Source organism: Hippichthys cyanospilos, chromosome 1 (assembly GCF_059441005.1).
Source record: "Hippichthys cyanospilos isolate Australia breed blue-spotted pipefish chromosome 1, RoL_Hcya_1.0, whole genome shotgun sequence".
Classification (NCBI taxonomy): Eukaryota; Metazoa; Chordata; class Actinopteri; order Syngnathiformes; family Syngnathidae; genus Hippichthys; species Hippichthys cyanospilos.
In genome coordinates this window covers 1,147,556-1,171,453 of record NC_142369.1, presented here as the reverse complement: position 1 = coordinate 1,171,453, position 23,898 = coordinate 1,147,556, and the positions used below count along the sequence as shown (strand labels likewise).

The window sequence follows — 23,898 nt, the reverse complement described above, 5'->3', positions numbered from 1 at the left end:
GCATGAAAAACACAATCAATATTAGCATGTACTGTAATCCAATCTAAACTTCAATATTCCTTACATCTTGGAAAGGATGATTAAAAAAATATTGTTATATGTTTCACTATTCTTTGTTACTTAATATAGCGATGATAGCCCTGGCTACAATGTAGTGTTAACTCTTTGTTAGCATAGCACGCAGTCGTAGCAAAAGGCGGTGCGACGCAACCCAGAGCGGGCCGGGGTCACCCATCATACTGTGCATTGCGTGACAAGACTACGGGTAGCATTACAGCTCAAAACACGCCACAAATTGAATTCACCACTACTCCAACGCTTTGTCCCGTTGTTAAAAGAAAATGAACAATATCGATGAAACGATATCATACGCTTTTGTGCGATTGGTGAGGACAAATGGAACTCACTTTTTGCACGTCCCTGTTTTTTTTTTATTTACCATTTACCATCTCCGGAAGGTATAACAGCCAAGTGTCCCAATACCCTTGGTGTTTGCGTTTTAGGTTTTTTGGGGGGAGGGGGAGGGGGCAGTTGCTATAAGTCAGAAAGAGAGGTGACCCCAGCCATTTTTCAGCTCCTTTTCTCCACCGCTCCGCATTTCTCCTCGCTCCACGCCCGCTTCCAAATGGCAATCATTATACCGGACACAAAAAGTCATTTTAGTTCCGCCTGGCTTCTTCAAAGCGGCGCGCTATAATTGCGGATTGAGCGGAGGGGGAACACGCTTGGGTTACGTGGACTCCTGACGGCGCGCCGATGCAGGAATGGCAAATTAGAGCCGCGGACGAAGACGAATCGAGAACAATTTACACTCTGCCCTCGTCGATTCCTCCGAGTTTATTCGGCCACCGTCTTCGCAACTGGCTGCGGGCGCTCCGTCCGAGGGGCTGAAAGGCGAGCGGAGGACAGCAGCGGGAGCCTTCTGGAACACGCTGTTGAATGCCCGTATGCATGCGCACCTTTGAGAAATGTATGCGCTTCACCGGCTATCGTTGGAGAGTAATTGGCTTGGTGCGGCATGCAAGAGACATGCTTTGTGAAGAAGAAGGATTTGACCTTGTGACTCTGTCTCGTATGCACTCTTTTAGCCAGATTCTCATGGTTATGTACTCCAGCCAGCCAATCGGGAGAGTACTCAATTGCGTGGATGCAAGATATGCATTGACAAAATATGTGAAAACCTTCAGTCAAATTCTCACACTTCTGTACGCACTCCACCAAGAGTCAGTCCATTTGTACTTGCTCGTAAGGAGCGCCATTGTAAAAGCGCAAGCAAAACAAAAGCTGGCGTGGACACTCAAACCTCCTGTTTGCACTCCTTTAGCCGGATTCTTGGAAACCGATGTATGCGCTCCATCCAGCCTTTATTCAATTGTGTAGGTAGTGCAAGCTAGCGAGATGTACTACGGCAGTGTGATGCTATAGTGAAAATCCTGAGCCATTCAAATATTCTGTATGCACTCCTTCAGGGAGATTGTTGTATGAGCTTCACCCAGTCCTATTCGACAGCGTGGGTGCCACACATATGGGCTAGACATACAGTGATAGTGCGTGATGCCATAGTGACAGTAGTGTATGCACACCTTCTGTCACAGAGTACTGTATGTGCTCCACCAGTGTCACTTCACTTTGGATTCGTTTGTGAAGGCGTACCACTCCAAACGCACATGCGAAATGACAAAAAACTTTGTGTGGTTGCGCAAACATCCTGACCAGATTGTATGCGCTCCGTCACGTTTAATTCAGAATTTTATTTGACTGCATAAGAGGACGACACAAGGTGGGTAACAAAGGAGATAAATCACCAAAATCCTGTATGCGCTCCCTTTGCCAGTTTTTACTGTATACACTCCACTAAGCGTCCTTCATCTTACATTTGCAGATGCATCATGCCAGAGACTTATGGCTGGGATATTCTGGACGTGCACCTTCCGCTAGACTCTCACCATCAGTTTGCATTGAACTGTATGCACTCCATCAAAATTTCATTCACCATTACCAACAGTGGTGTGGTAGATGCCATCAAGCCTTGGATATTTCATATCTGCACCTTTCGCACCACTCTCAGAGCGCTGCAGCGTGTCATTTGAAATTCCGTAGATTACTACACAAGCGAAGCCTGCTTGCTGACAAAGTGGGAGGAGATTCCATGTGACGCCAGAGTCAAAACGATGACAACGCGGTCCAACACGCTCAGCTTCCTTCCGTGAAAGGAGGACTCCTCCGACCCTGCGGCCGTTTGGAGAAACCTTGAAAAAAAATCAAAAGCTCACTCTGGAGCGGAATCAATCCACTTCCTTTCTTAGTGCACCCTACCCCCGTGTTTTTGAAACGTTCGCTCTGGAAGCTAGCTAGCAGTTAGCGTCGGCTTTTACTTTGCAAGATATAGCCTTCAAAACCAAATTTCGAAACGAAAAAAATATCAGTGCTGTATCCGGAGAAGCATATACAGTACATACCGCCGCTGTTTTAAGGTGTGAAATTGAATACTTTGGATGGGCGTGTATCGGTATCGGGTCGATACTTGACCGCATAGGCAGACAATTTTGGTATCCGATGCTATCCAGCTTAAGTGTTTGTGTCCACTTTAGTGGACATTTGTCTTTGCTCGATATCCTTTGACACATTGGGGCCCAGTATGCTCAGCACAGGACATTCTGGCCATTCTACTGATGTCTCATGTGTTTAGGTGGGATCTTATTACCTTTGATATCCTATTGAGACAAAATGGACACTACAGTGGACACAAATTATAATCCTGGGTCTCATGAGGAAATTGGAAAAGGTAGGTCCTTAAAATGATCTGTCATTGTTTATTTGGGAGGAAAATTTGTGGTATTAATGGTATCGGTAATTGGTATCAGTGACTCCACAAGAGATATGTACCAGTACATGTATCAGTCTGGAGGAAAAAAAACCCAAAACATTTCTATTAAATACAATTAATTAAATGATAGAGTACAAAAACTGTGAGGCACAACATCTACATTTTTGCCATGCGTATGTGACACAAAAAATAAAAACCATGTATTAGCTTCTTAAAAATATACAAAAATAAAACAAAATGCTGAAATGGAGTTTCAAAACGTTACATAACGAGCGAATTTTGCTCAAATTGTTTTACCTAAAAAAAATGTAAATTTTCATATATATACACACATATATATATATATATATATATATATATATACATATACATATATATATATATATATATATATATATATATATATATATATATATATACATATACATATATATATATATACATATACATATATATATATATATATATATATATATATATATATATATATATTTTTTTTTTTTTTTTTTTTTTTTTCTTCTTTTAAATGACAAATCAAGTACTTTACTGACGTGACAGAATTTTTGGGGCGCACCGAGGTTTTGGCTGCCTCCCGGAACCGCCGCACCGTCTGCGGGCTTAACATTTAAAGCACATGTGTCACGGCGCATTAAAAAAAACAGGCCATCTGAAAGACATAAAATCTCACTCCAACATTCCTGCCTCATTCTCTCCAGACAGCAGATGAGATCACCAGATCTTCAAAACACTTTTTTTTTTCAAATTTGACATCATACAATCGTTTCGCTCACACACGAGCATCCAAGATGCGCCCCCTAGTGGCCGTAAAGAAGCCCTGCTCACTTTCCACGACACTCGAATCGAAATGACGGCAAAGCGAAAATAGCCAGCTAAGAATAACGCCGACAACTCGGGGGAATTGCCGAGTTGTCAGAAATAGCCGTTAAAGACTTGCCATTTTGACCCCCCAAACTATACCGAGGAAAAAAAAAAAAAACACGCCTTTAAGTCACGTTCTAAAGGAACAATTTGGCCCTTTTAGTCACATATTTTCTCAACCGTAGACTCAAAGTTCAGCTTAAAAAAAGCTGAGCATGGACTTGTCAATCATTCACTTTCGCAAAAGCGAAAGGTGAGGAAACACTGGCAAAGTTCAAACAAACTCATTTGCATAATTCCAGTAAATGAAACGCAATCTCGCAAGCGGCGATGAAGGCAATGGAAACGGCGGGCAAAATAACGGGGTGTCCCTAAACGCATCGGCCGGCCAGTCAAAGCATGTTTTGCGGGTGACAGCTGAGCGCACCTGAAATCACTGCGGCAGCCCAGCTGTCTCGCGTACACACGCGCACACACGCGCACACACACACACACGCGCTCACACACGCTCACACACTCTTCTTACCTTATCAGCATTTTTCCAATCACTTTCAAACTCGTCTTGTTCTGCTACGTCTTCAGCAACGGCTGCGCCGTCTTTTATTTGTTCTATTTATTTTGGTTTGTTTTCTTCCAAAAAAACAAAAATCCAGTAGAGACAGTCCAGTGGGAGACAAAACAACAAGAAGAAAGGTGCAAAGAAAAGGCCAATCCCTTCTTCTTCTTTCTTCTCCCGCTCGTGTTGAGAGTGGGAATAATCTCGGGGGTTTGTGGCTTCCGTCTACGTCCCGCTCTCCATTGGCGTGAACGTGGCGAGACTGTGGCTTGCGAAAGTGCTGCCAGAACGTCACGCACGCTCCCTCCCTCCCGCCCTCCCCTTCTCTCTCTCCGGCTCGCTCGCTCACCGAGGAGACCGACATGGAGGTGTGTGTGAAAACCGACCCGTGATGTCACTCCCACCCCCGGCACAGCCTCCCCGGAATGCGCTCTTTTAAAGCCCCATTTGTATATTAATGAACCGCTTTTTTTTTTCAAACGTGTACCCCCCCGTGGAATATTTCCTTTCAGCCAAGTCCAGCCATGAGAAGGTAAAGAGAAGAAAATAGCTAAACGAACAAATGCTGCGGTGCTTAGCGGAAGAAGTTCATTCGTGTTCCAATCAATTTGCTCTTTGTTTGAAAAGAAACATTGTTCCTCTCACGGCATTGGTGTAGGGTTAGGGTGTAGAATATAGAATAAAACTGAATATTACAATGGTTTTTTTTTCTCAAAATAGGGGTTCAAAGCAAAAAAAAAAACAAAAATAAAAAACACTCAGAAACACGCACACACTAAGCAAATATGTGAATAATAAATAGATTTTTTTTTTTTTTTTGCAGCAATACAGACTAAAATGCGACTTTTTGTCTTATCCATGCTGCTGAAAGTGAAACTAGCTGTAGGAGCTGTATGGAGTTGTCCAAGTTGTGCAAATTGTACACGGATGATGCTTGTGTGGGTGTTGAGAACCTGCTGGCATTCAGATATGCCTCATAGAAACATTGTTTCTATGGTACATACACTGGTTTAAAAAAAAAAAAAAGCGATTTTTTTTTTTTTTTTTTGCGGTCTGTACGAATGGATGGCTGGGCCACAGTCAAAAAAAAAAATCACAGAGCAGTTCCAAGAATGAACTTGGACAAAGTTGGTAACTTGTTAAAGAGCTAAATCTTTCACGTCAAGACCAAGACTTTGGGGAGTTGAGGCACGCAGTTTTAGGCGGGGCTTAAAGTAGGGCGGACCTAAATTTTTGACTCCGCCCACATAGAATAGTGACCTCTAAGTGTCATTCCTTTATGTTAACTGTTTTTATCACTTTTTGACAGACCTTAACAGGCTACTGATCCTGGATGTGTGCCCTCAGCTGGTCACATATGGTACTGCGCCCATCCCACTGTAATTTTGTCTTTTTTTCATGTGCTTATTTTAATGACAACTTTTGAACACGCACTTTTGAGCCGAGTACACACCCTAACCAGTCCGAAACATTTTTGGATTAATAACAAAACAACAAAAACTAAACATTTAAAATGGCACTCTGTGCCTTTTGTGTTTGATTTAATAAACTTTGGAACTACTGTATATTTGTATCGGTATCGTTATTTATTCAGCAAGTCTCGACGATAGAGCACATAACGTCATTCTCATCATTTCTGGCCTGTCTTTCGGAAAATTGAGAAAATATAGCTCGTCCACTCGTGTTGTTTTGGTTTTTCCAACCTTCTCCCGCCTTTTTCAGAATAGATTTATGACATTTGTCACCCACTGAGTTAGCTCCACCCCAACAGACTTAAGGGTTGTTTTTTGTTTGTTTTCAACGGTATGAAAACATAAAAATAATAAGTGTAACAAATAGTTCAAGTTGCCGCAAACAATTTCAAAAATGATGTGTAGGCGGAGTCAAACATTAAGCTCCACCCTACGCTGACACACACCTTAAACTTCAATCTGCGGGCCCCCAAAAATATTTTACGCGAAAATGACAACTCCAGGTAGGACCTGTCTGCAACAAAAGCCAATTGTGCCCCCCCCCCCTGCCCCCGCCCAATCCCGATCAAGTAAAGCAGCCATCGTAAAATTAATTTCCCCATCAAGCAGGACTCGCGCCGCCTTGCGATAACAATCGTTCCTAAGCGGATAAATCTAATCCGGCGCTGCGGAGGGAGGCCGCGGCCGGAGATCGACTTGTTTACGGTCGCGAGTCAAGAGCGGGCGAGAAGAACGGAGGGTCTTCAAGGCGGCGTCTCCCGGCCGCCGCCAAAATCATTAGAATAAGAAGAAGAAGAAAAAGCGCGAGCCGGCGGTGCTCGGCTGAGACAAATTCTCATTTTGGAAGGCGTCAAAGGTGATGGACGGCCCGAGCGTGCCGGCTGACTTTCTGCGGCAATTAAAGCTCGGCCATAATTCCAGGTCTTGAGAGTGGTGGCGTCGGAGAGAATGTGCTATTTTATGATGGAAATTATTGTAAAGATGGATTAGTGTTATTATGTATGTGATGGGGAAGAGGTGGTTTACGGTTTGGCCCGTTGCCAGTTGGCTTTACTATCAGATCGTAACTCACTCTCGGACCAAAATTCCGGGATCCTTTTACTTTGCCGGATATAAAAAGCGGCGATGAGAAAGGCATGGCGGTCCACGGCGACGTATGGACGTAAAAAAACAGTCGGAAAGGTATTTAGCTTAGCCCGTCTAGTATTAATCACCGAATAAACGACCGTAAGCGCGCTTTGGAAACGAACGCCAGAAAGCCCGCTTCCTCTGGCGGGATTTCACCGAGTTGGCGGTACACCAGTTGAAAAACAATTTTGCGCGGGGAACCTTTTTCGGATCGCGGCTTGAGACAGTACGGTGAGAGGTGTGCGCGGCTCCCGATAGCTTCCAATTATCACTATCAAAAAGAGCAAAGTAGCATAGAAGTCATTAACGGGATTAGCAACGGCTTTTCTCCTGGAACAAGGGCGCCCCATTGTTTTGTTCGTCAACGCGGAAAAAAATAGGCCGTGCGCCGCGCCTGACGGAAGCTGCGTGCGTTTTGTTAAGCCATTGGGTATTAGGAAAGATAGGGAAGAGGCTTGCTCCGCTTTTATATTTATATTTGCGCACAGATGCTTCCTTTGGTTGCAGTCTGCTCAGCGAAAAGAAAAGACTTGGAAAATTGGACATATTACATACGTTAGGCCTTATTATATATTGTAAACCGGGCAATAATCTCATCTCATTGTCGTGGACCAAATGTGGTGCGACGTCACGGATTCCCGCCGATTCCCAGCACCATTCTGCTCATTACGGTGACGGAAAATTAAACGTGATGGTCAAGACCTTTAATAAGGCGGACGATGAATCTGCAGCCTCTTAAAATGAAAGATTTGGAGAACCGTAATTCCCCAAATATAAGATGCGTCTGTGTATAAGTCGCACCCTTAATTTTGGGGTAAAATTCCGGTATTTTCTATGTTACCGTGCATAAGATGCACCGACACTTTGGCAACAATGTAAAACCTATAGACAAACAGAATAAATCTTTTCTTTCTAAATTATTCATATTTTCTTCTGTTCATATCTGTAAGTTAAGTGTGTTTCAGATTTACCGCATTGTGAACAGTTAATGAACGCCTCGCTAGGGTAACGTTGAATGCGCCCCAATCTGTTGTTTATTCCTTTTCCTCACAACACACTTCGCGTTCATATCCGTGTTTCACCAAGTTTATGATTGTGTGTATATGCCACTGCAATTAATAAACGCTAAAATGGAATACCTTTCCGTGTTTTCTAACCGGTGCACACGGCTCTGTAACTTGCCACTCTTAATTGAATCATCCGTAAAAACCCTAACCCTTCTGTTTTAGTGATATTCCTGTGCGTGGCTGGGACGTTGGTTCAGTCCGCTCGCTTCTTTTTTTGGAAAAAAATGCCCTAACAATCTCAGCTAACAACTGTTAGCTGCGACGATGTAAAAATGCGCATATGGGAGTCAGAACTCGGCTCACGTGGCTGACAGATCAAATGGTGCTGAGTAAAAAAAAGATTTTTTTTTTAAGTTACCGTTTATAGGACATCGGCCTTCAATTTTGGGTAAAGAAAGTGCGTCTCGTATTTGGGGAACGATTTTTTCCAGGTGGGCAAGGAAAAGCGAATTCTATCAGTGGAATAGGTTAGGGGCGCGGAAGGCCGCCCCCTTGAAAAGTCCCCAACCTTTGCCAAGCGCGGTTACTCGCGCTCTCAAAAGCGACGCCGACACAAACCTCATCTCTTTCCATCTTCATCATTCGCCGGGCATTTACGAGGAACGTCCGGGGGCCCGCGGGCGATTTATCACAGGCCGTTGTTTGCGCCGGCTCCTCCATTTTACAGTTCAGTGTTCATGAAAAGGAGCCGGCGCCACCGCTGCTATCTGTCAAGCACTCCGGCCAATGCGCGCACACACTTTGGCTCTTTCAGGCCAGTGGTTCCCGCAACTGACATTTTCACAAGCGTACCTTCATCAGTTTTGCCCTTCCGCGCCGCGCCGCGCCGCCGTGGACGGTAGGGGGATGTTGACGGCGCGGCCGGCTGCTGACAAGGCTATCTTAAATTCAAATTTATGGTGTGAGGAAGTTGTGAATGTGCCATTACATCCCGCTGCCCGTCCCGCGGCATAAAGTCCCTTTTAGTTTGCGTTCGAGAGGGCCGAGCGGCCTCCTGAAGTTTGGGTTGGGGGTATGGTAATGGAGTTGACAGCTCGGGGTTGCTTCCAAATCCGTTCCACTTCCTTGACAGGATTGTTTGAGGGATATGGGAGATGTTTTGGATTAGGGGTTACAGTTGACATGTTTTTAATTCATGGCTTCCTTTAAATGTTTCAAATCTTCGGGTTTGTTGTTGTTCTGCATTAGCAGTTTTGAGGAAACTCCAGATTGGCGCTAGCGTTTTGTGATCATTTTCAGAGTTTAACTCTGAGTGCCACTGACGTGAAATGACGTCAATACAAGCATTATCGTGTAGTGGAGTCCACGTCGATGGAGGTCAACTACATTTTGGGGGGGGAGGGCGGAGAAAATGCTTTGCTAACTCTGAGTGCCATTGACGTGAAATGACGTCAATACAAGCATTATCGTGTAGTGGAGTCTACGTCCATAGAGGACAACTACTTTTTTTTTTTTTCTGGGGGGGGGGGGGCACAATTTTCTACCTGTAGTTATCATTTTCGCGTAAAGGGGGGGGTGGGGGAGAAAAATGCTTGGGAAAATGCTTGGGGCTTGGGAAGCTCTGGTTTGAAAATGACACACATTTTTAAATAACTATAATCCTGAAGGCCTTGCACTAAGTAATGCAATTCCAACAGGTTCTGGAAGCATAGAAGTGGAGCTTCTCATGGGTCCCACCGGACACTGGCCGGTTTTCATGAGCAAGGGAGGAAGAGATGCTGCGAAATGACGCCTTTGTCAAATTATTCCACTCCTGAACGGTTCGGACTTCTAAAATTGCACTATATAAGCACGGAAAAAAAAAGAACACGATGGCCAGCAGCGTGGCTGAACGGTATCTCTTTTAGATCATTGGGAATACGATGCTTCAAGAACATCGTTATTGATAATCATGTCATGTACATCCTAGTTCTTCACTTGTCAGTCATCTTAACAATTAATAGAAAACACTGCTTTTAACTTGGGCCTGTACATTGAATGTGTTGAGCAAGATTGTGTACAGCATGAATTTTGTTTCGATACTGACAAACTGCCCACTTTTGGGCATGTCATGGTAAATCTACTACAAAGATTGTCACAAAAGAGAGAGAAATCATGTCATAAGGTAAGAAATGAGGCAATGTACTTATATATCCCTCCATTTTTAGACCCTCATTTTCCTAAAAAAAATGTATTCGCCTGGAATTGATTGTCTGGACTCCTAAAAAATACATATTTCTTTGGAACAAAAATATAGAAGCACACACAAATCACACAGTTCTAGTTTTACTACTAAATAGCATGCAAACACTTTGCATATATTGTCAAAACAAAAATTCTTATAAGGTAGATTTTCTTCTATTTATTTGATTTGTGTGTGGAGGATAATAATAATAAGAGAACGTCTTTGGTTTCTAGTTTACATCGTCAAAAAACACAATATTCTGTGAACCTTGAAAGCCCACAAAAACTCCTAAAAACTGGCTAGCACTCGAAAGACGGTCTTTAAGATTATTGGAGTATAGTTCCGACTTCCTCAATATAAAGCGTAGGAGTTTTCGCTGGGCTTGGCTTTATTTCCCGTCCTACTTTGTAAATATTGGAAAATGACCTAATCAGAAGTGGGCTGCTTGCGCGTTTTGGAAAAATAAAAGAGAAGCGAGTGTTTGCGAAAGCGCGTCGCGTAGCGAGGTGCCTCGTTCGGCAGCTCCGAGGTTTATGGGATGGCTCCCAGCTGTCACTCTCGCGTTGTGAATCTGCGGTGCCGTAATATCTTAATTGTTTCAAATTAAATGCTCGTAAAAACGGCAAAGGCAAATTAGTTTGCTCCCCCCCGCCGCCGCCTGGCCCTTTCCTTCCCCGGCTAATCCAAAGCAGCCCTTCCACTTGCAGTCAGGAGGCGGTGGAAACTGGTAGAAGGCGACACCGCTGGGGTTAGCTAGCGCCCAATTGTTTTTTATGGTTTGTTAACCGTCAACCAATCAGGACGCGAGAGAGTCCCTCATTCTGTTTTCCCGTTACCGGTCCCGCTTTGCGTAACTTAATAGAGAGCGCTACCCCGCGGGGATGGGTGTCCATACCCATCTTCGCAGCGCCGATGCGCACATGCGCACGCGAAGCCGGCTAAAGAATCGCCAATACTTCCCCGTTATTCTCCCCGCCGTCCCGACGCAGTCGGCTCCTTTAAACGCCGTTCGCTGTCTGAATGGGGATCAGCGTTTGCGTTTAGCCGCGGTTAACTTGACACCCTCCACTTCACTCCCGCGCGGAAGGAAAAATGGCGTCTCCCAATGATGCCCCCAGCAGGCGACTCAAGAAGGCAATTATGCGGCATTACACGTTGCGGAGTGGTGCCGTGGCAGGGGCGGCCACAGCCATTATCCTCCAAATAAAAGCCCGACGGAGGAGGGACCACTTCACTCGCAAGTCCAAAAGCGCCATTGTTGCCTGCGAGGCGCGCGGAAAATCTCCGTCGGCAAGGACTCCCTCCGTATGTTATCTTTGTTAATGTGCTTATTTCGATAAAAGCGCTAAGTTGGATTGAAGCCGTTAGATGAAGTGAAGGCTAAACAAAGCTTTTAATTATCCCGAGCTTCGGCGCTTGCCAAACACCTGGGACATTCGGCGCTAAGCCGCGCGGAGAGACCGAACCACAAATATTCTTTTGAGGATCCGTCTGAAAGCGCTTTGAGAATCTGGCCTATGGGTTCATTCTACGCGCGCCTCGAAATGCTCATCTTAGCCCGTGATACCTAATAGAAAAATTGGCAAACGGGCCAGCGGAAATTAGGACCGTATTTATACGATTATAAGCCGCACCTTTTTTCTCATGTTTTGAGCCTTGCAGCACAGTCCAGTGCGGCTAGCCGCCACGAGACAATCCTCCAGTAAACCAAATATGTGTCTCTGTTCAATGCGTCAACAATCAAATAGAACTGCAGAGATTTGAATCAATGGCTGTTATCGGAGTTTTGAAAAATAGTATTTAAAATATCAAAAAATGTCTATAAATTGAATAAGACTGTCTATAAAAGTTTATAATGTACAAATTATATACTGTATATATATATATATATATATATATATATATATATATATATATATATATATTTGAATAATGTGCAATGTTTTTATGTTCACTAAAATACTCAATCAATGAAAGAAAGGAAGAGGGAAGAAGATTCTATGGAGGTATTGATTTTGAGTTTGAACTGTCCATCCACCCGTATCCATTTTCTATGAATATGGTGCTAAACATACAGGCATGTTCAGTCTATTGAATATAGGGTGATGCTGTAAGCTGCAAGCGGGCCATCAAAAAAATGCTTTAAAAAACAAAGTAAAAAGCTTCCATCTACAGTCTTTCTGCGTGACAAAAACAGTGTTTTTTTTTTTGCTTAATTTTTGCTGCCGTGGTTTTTTTTGTTTTTTTTTTTTTTGTTTTTTTTTGGGTGGGGGGGGGGGGGGGGATCAGGCTATTTAAATGTAACAATAAAAAAACAACTCTACTTACAGCAAAAAAATTGTTACAAATGATTTCCGGAATGAATGAATTTCCTAGTAGACCTGCACCGCGTTGTCCTGCTAACCCTAACCCGAACACCCTAACCCTAACCCTTACTCAACCTTTTGTTGTTGTTTTTTTTTTTTTGTCTCTTTTATGCCGGACAAGCATTCAGTTGCACGAGCTGGACCGTACGCCCGGGTTTCAGCGAGCATACGGCCTGGTCGCCGCGCCGCGGGTGCCTCCCTCTCTCCCTGCCGCGTTTGCGGCCTCGTCGCCGCGTGCACATCTAATGGCCGGGGTGTAATCCACCGGCTAATCTGCTGACAGCCTGTGCGACACGGCATTAGTTTTGTGTCACTGGCCCGCCGCACTGCGCATCGCCACTCCACTTGACGTTTTTGGCGGGTCACAAAAAGGCCGCGTCGCTGTTCCGTCACAGAAGATACGCCGGGAAAACCGTGCCATCGTCCGTCGGTAAATGCAGACGACGAAGTGCATCCCAAGAGAATCTTGAGTTTTCCTAAAAGCGGCAGGTCAGAGCACTGGTGGAGTCCACGCGAAAAGTGACTTCATCATCGTACGTCACTGCCGTGTCAAATTTCACGCAAACACCAATTTTTGGTATTTTACTGATTAAACAGAAACACGTGAACCCGTTTGTCACCCATTTTCTTCCATGTTACGCTCACGGTATTTTAGTCAGTGTTCGTCGACCCAAATAAGAGGTTCCGCCATGTTGAAATTTGACATCTTGTTACCATCTGGGTGAAATTTCAGCTGTCCTCTTTCAATTATCAGCTGACTTGCAAAAACCCTAAAAAAGGCCAGCAACCGTTTGATTAATTTTGACTCCGTTTATGAACCTTTACCATGAATAGTTAGTATCTTACTAAGCCATCCTTTTTTTCCATTTTGGAGGAGTTAAATTTAGAAAAATTGAACCGGACTCTCTTTTTTTTTCCCGATTCTTTTATGAGCCGTATTAAATCGGTCCCTAAGCTAGGATGGAGAAATCAAGCACCGTACAGCCTTACCGTTGAGCCACAGCAAAGCTCTTTTGTCCAGCGGTTTGAGCTTTGGCCTCGGCCCGATTTGTGAAGAAACGCATCAGACTCCTGGCCGCAAGTGGCTCGGGAGATTGCTTTAACCCCCGACGCCGATAACCCGGCCCGGGCTTTGGGCCGAGCCGGACCGCGCCAACTTTAAGACCACTTTTAATTAGCGGGCCTTTGAAAGGGGATAAAGGGCCCGAGAAGAATGGACGCATGCTTCCGAGAGATTAAGTCCCCGATGGGGCAACTGACGCCATTGTTTTTTTTTTTTTTTGGGGGGATTTCATCAGGCATCGTATTAAAAGCACGGTGTCGCCTGGGTGGATAAAGATGACTTAAAAAAAAAAAAAAAAAAACCTACTAATGCGCAGAATCAATTGGGATCTTGTACGGATAACAACTTTAGACCTCTCTCCTCCAAAATATTCTTTAATATATATATGATTACATACATTTTTCAAATCGAGAGCAAATTAATTGGGACATGAAGCAACTTATTTCAAATTTGTGTTACAGTGACTCCTTTACAAATTGTGTGCTATAGACTTGGACCAACTCCTGTATCGAAATAAACGCCGATTTCCCAAAGCGGTACACTTATTTGGGGGGGTCGGGACTTTCACGGAGCGCGGGCGGCGGTACGCACGGCGAGCGGAGCGATAGTAAAGAAAGTCGGGGCCGGGCTGCTCTTTCGGACCGGATGTCGTCGGCCGGCCCGCAGCGACCAATCATATCTTTGGTGGCGCCGTCACTCGTCGACGAGAGCGTTTTCAACTAAGCCCTTAGTGGCGCGGGGGGCGGGAGTTCCGGTGAAACGTAGCTCACCAGAATAGCGTCGGAGGCGGAGAGGCCGGACGGCTCGCTCGGCTGTCGTTTGACAGAGAGGGCGGAGAGACGTGGACTCTTCCCGCAACGTCGTCAGGTGACGAGCGGCGGGGTGACGAGCGGCGGGGTGACGAGCGGCGGGGTGACGAGCGGCGGGGTAACGAGCGGCGGGGTGACGAGCGGCGGGGTTGCCTCGCTCCTTTTCTTACACTAATGAGGTGCCGCCGCCGTTGGAGCGTTGAAAGTACTGTACTGGTCATAATGGAGGTAAAAGATGCACAGGGAGAGAAATTCAATTCAGCGATCGACATGGATTTTTGCGTACAGCGAAGGGCCGACCGCGTGTTCCGTGTCGGGCGGGGAAGTCGAGCGTGACGGCCTCCTTTTAATCCGTAAACAAATGCGCCACGGCTCAGCCTTCGGAAGTCATCAAGCTTGCTAAATGACACTGGTCGACTTGTCCGCGATATTTCCATACACATTTTTTGTCCATTTTTGCTGACAGCCTGGAAAAGCAACTTATATATATATATATATATATATATATATATATATATATATATATATATATATATATTTGTGTAGACAAATGCAGAACTTGCTTAAACACGCCAACATTGGTTTGCAAGGAGCAAATAGCCCGCGATGTAAAACGTAGACTGCTTTCCTGCTCTCAAATTCCACGAGAAAAAATGCACACATGACCAGGCGTTGGCCGGCGAGCCCCTCCGAACGTCATACATCATCCTAATTAAAACATAAATTGAAGGTATTGAGCAGAAGAGAGGATGAGGGGAGGAGGCGCACTTGCAAACAATTGCCTGGGATTTGCACAGAATAAAGTATAGACGGCTTGTAAATAAGATCAATATTGCAAACAAGCGGCCTGATTCACGCTCGGGGAATTGGAATTAGGCTGAGAGCGACCGCAGCGCGCGGACGTGGCAAAATCGCATCATTGTTTGCTAACTTCCAACTGGCAACACTTAACAATGGCAGTCGATGCGCAACCTTTTTTTTATACGGCAAATATAATCATGATACTTTTTTCTCATGCTTTGAAACCTGCAGCTTATAGTCCAGTGTGGCGAATCTGCCACTTTTTTAACTGACCACCAGGGGGCAATCTGATCAATTCTAGGTACTTGAAAGACTAGCCACTATTTTGCCTGTGAGTGACAAATACAACAACGGACGAAAACCCACTTTCCGTCCTTAATTCCTCTTTTTTTTTTTCGCATCCGTCGGCAAAACTGGCATCCATTTTTGACAGACTGACGGCCGGTCCGTACGTCCCTGACACACTGCCCGCTTCTGCTGGCGAGTGCGAATACGACGACGAATGTAAACCAGATTTCCGCCAATGCTTAATTTGTCTTTTTTTTCGGTTTCACATCATTCGTGGGCAAAACAGGCGTTATTGACGGTCCGCAACCAACTGTACACTTCTACCGGTGAATGCCCATTAAATTGAAATGTTAGTCACTAGCTTAAGTTGCGTCACTCCAGAGGTAAATAATTTGATATATCCTTTATATGTAGTTTATTTATGATGTTCTTTAATTATATGCATGTATATTACGTATTGCCATTTTGTTACTAATTTTCAATATGTATATAAAATGTTTTACCCGGGGTTCTGCACACATTAGCGCATTATTTTTCTATCGCCCGCCATACGACAATTTGGCCAGAACGGATTCATACTCGGATTCGTACTCGGATACTAACATATACTAGAAATGTAAACAGGAATTTACTGAAAATAAGATGCATTATTAAAACTTCAACAACAAGGAATGGTAAGCCCGCCCCCCACCCAAGCTTGAAAAAAAAGCAAAGTTCCGCGCGGAGTCCCAAAGCTGTTTGCTCTTGTTTCTCTCACGCTAACTTTGCGTGAGGCTAGAACAGAAGCACGGAAGCCGTGCCGCCGAGGTGCCATGTGGTCCGGCTGAAGTTCCCCCCAAGAAGGGCTCGGGGCGCGCACCTGAGCCCCGTCGCGCCCGCCGCACGCGCTCATCTTGACGTGAGCGGCCACCGTTAGCCGTTCCCGGGCTCGAACGAGTATACAGGTGAGCGCGGGAGAGATGGCGGTGGGGGGGCTGCGAAAAACCGGCGGCCTGCGCGGCACAGATTGCCGGCAACAGAGGAGGCGGCGGAGCCGGTCAAAAAGAGATAGCGGCCGCAAATGGAGGAAATTTTCTTCTCACGTAGGCGACCGATCCTCAAAGGCGCTTTCGTCCGCCTTCGGCCTCAGGTTGGCACCGCGATGTCTTCTTACGCTCGCGTCGAGTCCCACCGAGAACGGTGGACGGGAAACTAATCAACTGACTCCGCCAAGTGACCTTCCCGTCACCTTTATTTTCACTGTTTTTCAGGTGCACGGTCATCTACAGTTACTTGTTTATATGAAATCTTTGAAATGACAGGAAAAAAATGGATTGAAAGAAAAGTTTTTACTACGGAGGTGGATTCGGGATAGCGAAAGAAGAAAAAATGGACGGGATTGACTTCTATTTCAGAATTTGGACATTAATCTCAAAACTCTGGCTTCAATTCTTCCTTTGAGATGTGTGTATATAAAAGAAAAAGACGATTCTGGGAAATTAGCTAGAAATGTGAATTCTGTGATGCTGTCTTTGAAGTTCAGAAATGTAAAAATTGTCAGATTTCTGACTTAAACTCAGACTTCACTGAGAATTCTGAGAATTCTCGTTTTAATTTCCAAAACCGAACTGTGAGAATAAGTGAGAATTTTGATTTAAATTCACTTCAAAGACCGTCAGAATTGTTATTTATTGATCACAATTTTTTAGTCAGAACGGTGACTCAAATGTCTGAACCTTTCTGATTTCTCACTTTAAAAATGAGAGACTTACTGCGAGCGAGAAAGCCAGAATTCCGCCTTTAGTAAAAACCACTACAAATATGATATAAGTTCAAACGATTGGAATAGTCAGATTTCTGACCTTATCATGAAAACGATGAGAATAGTTCTAATTATCATTCAAAGGTGAGCATTATGATGGTTTTAAAGTCAAAATTCCAAAAATAGTTCTGACTTTAGGGTAAATAAAGTCAAAATTCTCACAAGATGACAATGTGATAACACATACGTGTTCCCTCTTCAAATGTATGTATCAGACTGCCAGAATTGAAAAAAGAAAAAATGTTGGCCTCTGCTTGCTGCCATGATAATAAAGTGCCCCCAACCCCCCCCCAAAAAAATCCATCCCAGTAAACCGTTGGCACGCAAAGGGGATTTCAATGTAAAATGGTGCAGCGCTCCCCTCTGCCGGCCGGCTCATTAGCACCCACACCTGCTTCCGAATTCCAAAATTGCCAGCACCTCATAACGACATAACTCGACCTTGGCACCGAATGCTTGGATTCTACTGGACTTTCTCAGCGTTGGACCTGTGAGAGGAACTTTCGCGACCGCCGCGACAAGAACGAAAGCAAACAAGCGTGCGACGCGAGCGGAAGTCCGACTTCAAGTATAACCCAACTAATACGCGACCACGCGTCCCAGGTCTCGCGCTAATTATGCTACAAAGCGCTCAAAGCCGCTACGTTAGTCATAATATATCTTTTATTCCCGGCGGTCCTTGAAATGAGCGTTTGCGGCAGAAGCCAAATGGCAAATAGAGATATGAATCACCGGCGCTAGCATATTCTAGCAAACTCCAGACAGTGTACAAATGCGGATTGAATCGCAGCGGACCAGAGGGAAACAGACAGGGTGAGAAATAGCAGTCTGTTTGCATTCACCGCCTTTTTGTTTTTGTCAGACCAGGCGGAAAACGCCGCTCCGATGATTTGATGCTTCATCTCGCCGAGTGTCAAAAACACTCCCGGCCATCCCCGAAAGTTTCTACCTTTCTCGGAAGAAGAAATATTCCTCCTGTCTTTCCGTGTATACCCCATGCAAGAAGAATGGTGGCCTTTTGATTTTGCCGTGTGAAAATCTAGTCATGCAGCTGTGAGTTGTAATGTTTGGTGGGTTAGGCTGTTGTACGCCCGAGGCCGCACGGTTGCCGTACGGTTAGCGTTTCAAAGTACACTATTAGAATTGTTATAATAAACGGATTAAGCGAAGCGGAGCTTGCGTCTTTTTTTGTGTACTGCTCCAAATTCCGGATACTAAAACTATCGTTAAGGAATCGTTAAGAGCGTAAATCTAGTATTATCTCTTTTTGATGATGTAGCATAACAGTACTTCTCTAGTAACAAAAAACTATACAGCCAAATCGGATATTTTATTAGGGGAACAAGTCTTTTCATCATATTTTGTTTTGCCTAACAGGTCATTTAAATGTTTATGAGGTGGTATAGCGGTACTTCACTAGTAACGCTATACCACATACCCCAAATCCGTATAAATTCAAGTTAAACAAATCTTGCTATCCCCACATGTCTAATCGCCACGTTTTTTTTTTGTTTGCTTAACCACTCAGCAGTCTCGTCCTCGCTTCATATTTAATGCAGTAAAACAAAACGTCTCCGGTACGGGTAGAACATTCAATCCAAGACCACACAATCACTGGACTACAATGAAGCCTCAAGATACGGTCACTTCTGCACAGGTTTTTTCTTCATTTTACAAAAATGACTTAGGATATAAAAGACAAACGAACCAAAGCGGAACTTGAAATCTCAAAATTCCCATTTGAATTAAACACAATGTGTAAAAAGTGTATGACGTGTACAAAGTCATTTTTGATGAGGCGGTATAGCGGTGCCTATCGGATTTCCACGCAAGCCAAGTTCCTCCAAGGCAACAACAACAACAACAACAACAAAATCTGGTACGCAAACGACTGCGCAAGTGGTTTTCGCCCACGAGCTCAAAAGTCCCCTTACTAAAAATAGGCCCGATTCTTTTTTTTATGGCGAGGTATGACGGCACTTCTCTAATTGGGGTATGCACGGGTGCAGTTGGAAATTCATCCGGCGTTGTGCAACCACGAGCGCAGCTTTGGATCGCGCCGGCACGCGGACCAAAAAGTCGATGCTTACCTTTCAGCACCGAAGCAGACTTGCCAGGAGTTCAAGAGCTGCGGAATGACAACAAAAGGCCATCAAACGACGATAATAACAGCACGTTTGGCCATTGCCAAAGCAGCGCCGTCATACGGTGTAAAGGGCAAACATTTATTATGCGCTGATTCCGCTTGAAACATTCACCAAGGACTAACTCAAAGAAGGTTCCGAATAGCTTTTGGGCGACGCCACCCAAAAGGTTAAAGATTGAGTGTCGGGGAGGGAAGCGCATCAGCGTTCAAGGTCTCGGGACGAATGCAGAGTTCACTTTCAAAAGCGTCGAGAGAGAATTAATCATGTGATTGATGGCCGGCGACTGGCCGCGCACCGCTCCTCTTGTTTTCCGAACAGGAGATAAAAATTCACGCTCGGCAATGGCGGCCATCGCAATTGATTCTGGCAGGCGTCGGCGCGCGAGGGGGCTGAGCGTGTGAATAGGCGCCGTCAAAAAAAGCTGAAGGGGGGGTGCGGATTTATCCCCGGTTCATACGCGAGCCGTATCGCGGAATTGCTGAGACGACTGTTGTACAGTGTTGCTGCCATTTCACATAATCACTAGCGACTCTTGTCACGGGCTTACGGGCGCGGCGTCTTATCGACGCGCGCAATGAACGCCGCCATTTGCTCGGACGTGACAAATCCTTTACAATTCCAAAATCATGGCGTTGTAATTACCGCCGACTGGAAATCGGTCTGGGAGTCGGCTTATCTGCGCGACGTGACATTTTATAATCTGATTTTTCACCGCGCGTTGCGAAGGGAGAGCGGAAGTTAATTGGTAGACCCTATTGGTCTGATCCACAACAACTGTATCCCGGACGGTCAAGGAGCGGCACAAATGATTAACGACTGCGCGCTACTTATCGGCGGGTCATAAGGCAGGCACCTGACTGCAGGTCTGCTGCCCTACATAGATTTATGGCTCATAAGCGGCCTTGAATGAAGCCACTCTGCTACGTGCGCTACCTTATGGGACCGTCAGCGTGGAGGTTTGCGGGATTACGCTAAGCCAATTTGGACATTTTCACAATTGCTTTTGGAACTGCCACACGGGGAAATAACCAGTAGCGTCATGCCAGTATATTCTGTTGTAAGGGGGCAGCTATTAATGAAGGGGTTAATCAAGAAACCGATAGATTAAGCGTTCTATCTTTATTATACAAAGTACGCCTTAGACGCCATTTAGATTCACTGAAAAATATTATATCAAAAAATATTGCGAACCGGCATATTTTTTTAATTTGCAAGCACATGCAAAACAGCAGCATAGTAGCATAGCATAAGTTGTTTTTTTTCCCCCTGAATTTGAGTGGATTGCATCTCGACATCCCGTTTGTTTCTTTCAATTTTAGTAAGGCAATTGTTTGGGACATGTGTATTATGTCAATCACGCAGTTGTTATAGCGATTCACACGATATACCAAACAAAAATGATTTCAAACTGACAAATGATGTCATACTGGATCTGGATCTTCTTCTGCTTCCATGTACAAGAATCATGGGAAATGAAGCCACAGTAAATTGAGCTTTTTGATGAGAAATTATTGCATATTTTATTTTAATGAGATTGCAGCATTCCAGTTTTAAATTCTGAAGATTTGCTTACAAACTTGGAACACTTTCAACATGAATTAAAGAAAGAAAGAAAATGCCAGCTTGACACAGACACAGACTAAATCTTGTTGTCTAGTGAACGAAGGGTTGGGTAATTGAATCCTTGTTAATGTTTTTGTGCTTTTGCTGTCGGTTGAGGCACCAGCAAGACAAGCATGTGAATGCTTGTAGTTGGTGACAAACACAACACAACCTTGCTGCTCTATGCTGGTTTTTCACAATTTTGAGATGCTAATGGGAAGGCGCTGCATTTAAACGCCATCCGGTTAAAACATAGCACAGGTCACTGGTTGTTTTTTGTGGCATGTGATTTAAAACAGCATGCAGGCTGGAAATTTGAAGCCGATGATATATTTCCTTCCAAATACAATCAAAGTTCTTTCCTTAATTGGATCAAGATTAGAGAAATGTCTTTCCGGGGTCATCGACCCTTCCTTGATTTTTTTTTCCCCCTTTCGGACATTCCCTGTAAATGACCCTTCCTGACAGCCACCCATCAACCCGAGCTCAATTTAAAATCCTGCCAGTCCGCAGGACTGCCTATCGGCCTAGCTGCCAGAGTGCAGACAGGAACTCCGGCCCCGGCATACTCCGAATGTCAGCCAGCTTCCCCGAAATTCCAACGAGCGAAGACATGAAAGACGGGTTATGAGGATAACAAGAAATGTTAGTAAGTGCTGTGTCGCCAAGACCTTTTTTTCCTTGTCGCTAGCTTAAACGCTGAGACGACAAGCCGGTATTTCATCGCGTCATGGCGCGTGTGCCTGTAGCAGACTCCCTGCTGTAACTTGACTAAATGCGCACGTTGCCCCAAACAATCAAGCGAGAATGATCCAGGCTGGGGGATTGGCAGCTCGCTCGGGCACACTTCTTTCCGCCATATGTCTGAGTCAGAAATATTTGCCGGGTGTCGAAAATCAATCCCCGGTCGCCGCGCGTCTCCGAGGCGGAGTCTGACGCTCGGCAGATCGTCGCGAACGGAACAACTGGCCGTCGACGACAGTCAAAGACGGACCATATGGTCTCCCCCGTCTAATCGGCGTTTAGCGGAGAAGAACAGTTGACGCCTTGTTCCTCCTGTCTCAATTAGCAGCAGCCAGAGATGGATGACAAATCTGTTCTTTTGTTACTGACCAGTCAAAGACGCGAGCTCGGAGCTAAGTTGGGAGAAAGGACGCCCGAGGGACAAAAACACACTCCTATAACCAAAGTTTTCAAAGTATGACCAACTTGGATCTAATCTGAGTCCGTTTTCTCTGGCCATGGCCAACATATCGAACTTATTCGACCATTTGTTAGTACCGTTCTGTGGAACATCATGACAAAATGATGGATTTTTCTTACGTGAACAGTAAAGTTTTCTCGCTTTCAATTTCATGTATTTGAGGAGTTTTGGGGGGAAACTACTGTTGTTCATCGAAGGTTTAAATACAGACCTACTTGCAATTCTTGTACTCTTCCGAATCACCCTTAAATGCATTAGAGTGCCGTCTAATACAAGAATTGGAGAAGTATTCTGTTGGACAAAGTTTGTGAAAATTTCATGGCATCTTTGTGATAAAGAACTGTCGTAGTCCTCAAGTCGACCTCGCTTATAAGTTGACGCTCCCTTTTTTACTTCAATTTGGGTGAATTTGACAAAAACACGAGTAGAAGTCTACCCCTGACTTTAGTGCTTAAAGAGACCATGGCTGTCCAATTGTGCGTGATTAAAATGAAAAAATTATGGTACTACTACACGGTGTAACATATTGTGGCGGTTATGGTAATATTAATTTGTCCGACAGCCCTAAAAGTCATCATGACATGAGAAATTGCTGCTCCTATTTAACTCCCCGACGTCCTCTCCTACCTCCGCTTCAATTGTTCAAACTACTCGTTACTCTTCCGCGAGTAGTCATCTTCGGACCCATCCAATAGTTTTGAAATGGAAGTCTTGGACCACGATTTGCTGATCATCTTACTTGGAACGTTATCCCAAGCTTTCTTTCCCCAAATGACGACTGTTGTTAGATCAGAGCGTGGAAGGTCGCGCTTCGCCTGTTCTCCCAGCACACGGCCAAGTGCTTAAGGAGACAAGTCAAGCCGTCTTTTCCTTTTCATAATGCATCAAAGTCTGCCGAAAAAACTGTCCACACTGTACTAAGCTTTCTGTATGCTTATAAGAGCCGTTTTTATGAATCTGGCTTCTATTGTGTAAGTTGCTGGGGTTGATAAACAGAGTTCTAAAGCACCCTGATTGGTTGTACTTCTGTTTAGAAAGAGCTTACTAAACATCATCAAAGAAAGAAGAAGAAGAGGAGACATAATTTAACAATATTTTGAAAAACCTCCATCATACATACGGGAAAAGATGACTTTTTTTTGGTTTTGTTTTGGTTTTCAACCCGGATTCAAGAGCACGCATTGTTGCTGTGTTGTGAATTTTTCTACAGTCACATTATCCATTCTGATGAGGAAGGGTACCAGCAATTGGTAGACGGGGTATAAAAGAGGTATGTGAGTCACAGGGATTTATGGTGATAGATAGATAATTTCGGTTAACATAATCATGAATTTGTTGTGTGGTTGATATTGATGCTCGTTTGAAAAATAAGGAAATCTTATATTGTCACGATTCATTTTACAGTTACTGCTTTTATGAAATGAATCGGACGAATGCTCTTGACGTACATGCAAATAGCCATCGCTCCCAAGCAAATATCATATTGGTAGCTAAAGGAGTGGCCGGCACTATTTTGAATGTCTCCCTGACCGACAACTATGTCATTGTGCTACAGAGTCCCGCCGTTCGCCAAAGCTTTCAGTGGAGTTTATTGTGCAGTGGCAAGAGCAGCAGCAGCAGCAGCAGCAGCAGCGGCAGCGGTTGGGCAGCGACAGCACATATGCCAAAAGCCACCACAGCAAATGGAACAAAGGCTCCGCTTGGCTGGGTCACACTGTGATTTA

The 23,898-nt window shown here is 44.6% G+C and overlaps 1 protein-coding gene across 5 annotated transcripts in view; it reads right to left on the bottom strand.

Moving 5' to 3' along the window:
- Positions 1-23,898, bottom strand: part of ptprda (protein tyrosine phosphatase receptor type Da) — a 292,760-nt gene that overhangs the window by 124,009 nt on the left and 144,853 nt on the right. For 2 of the 5 annotated variants that reach the window (XM_088424682.1, XM_088424683.1), the window contains one exon: positions 19,312-19,349. The exons of 2 other annotated variants lie outside the window; for them this stretch is intronic. The gene's annotated coding sequence lies outside the window, so the exon portion shown is untranslated. Of the gene's footprint in view, positions 1-4,232; positions 4,519-19,311; positions 19,350-23,898 lie in introns of those variants that run through there. One more of the 5 variants, XM_088424684.1, reaches the window with a different exon arrangement.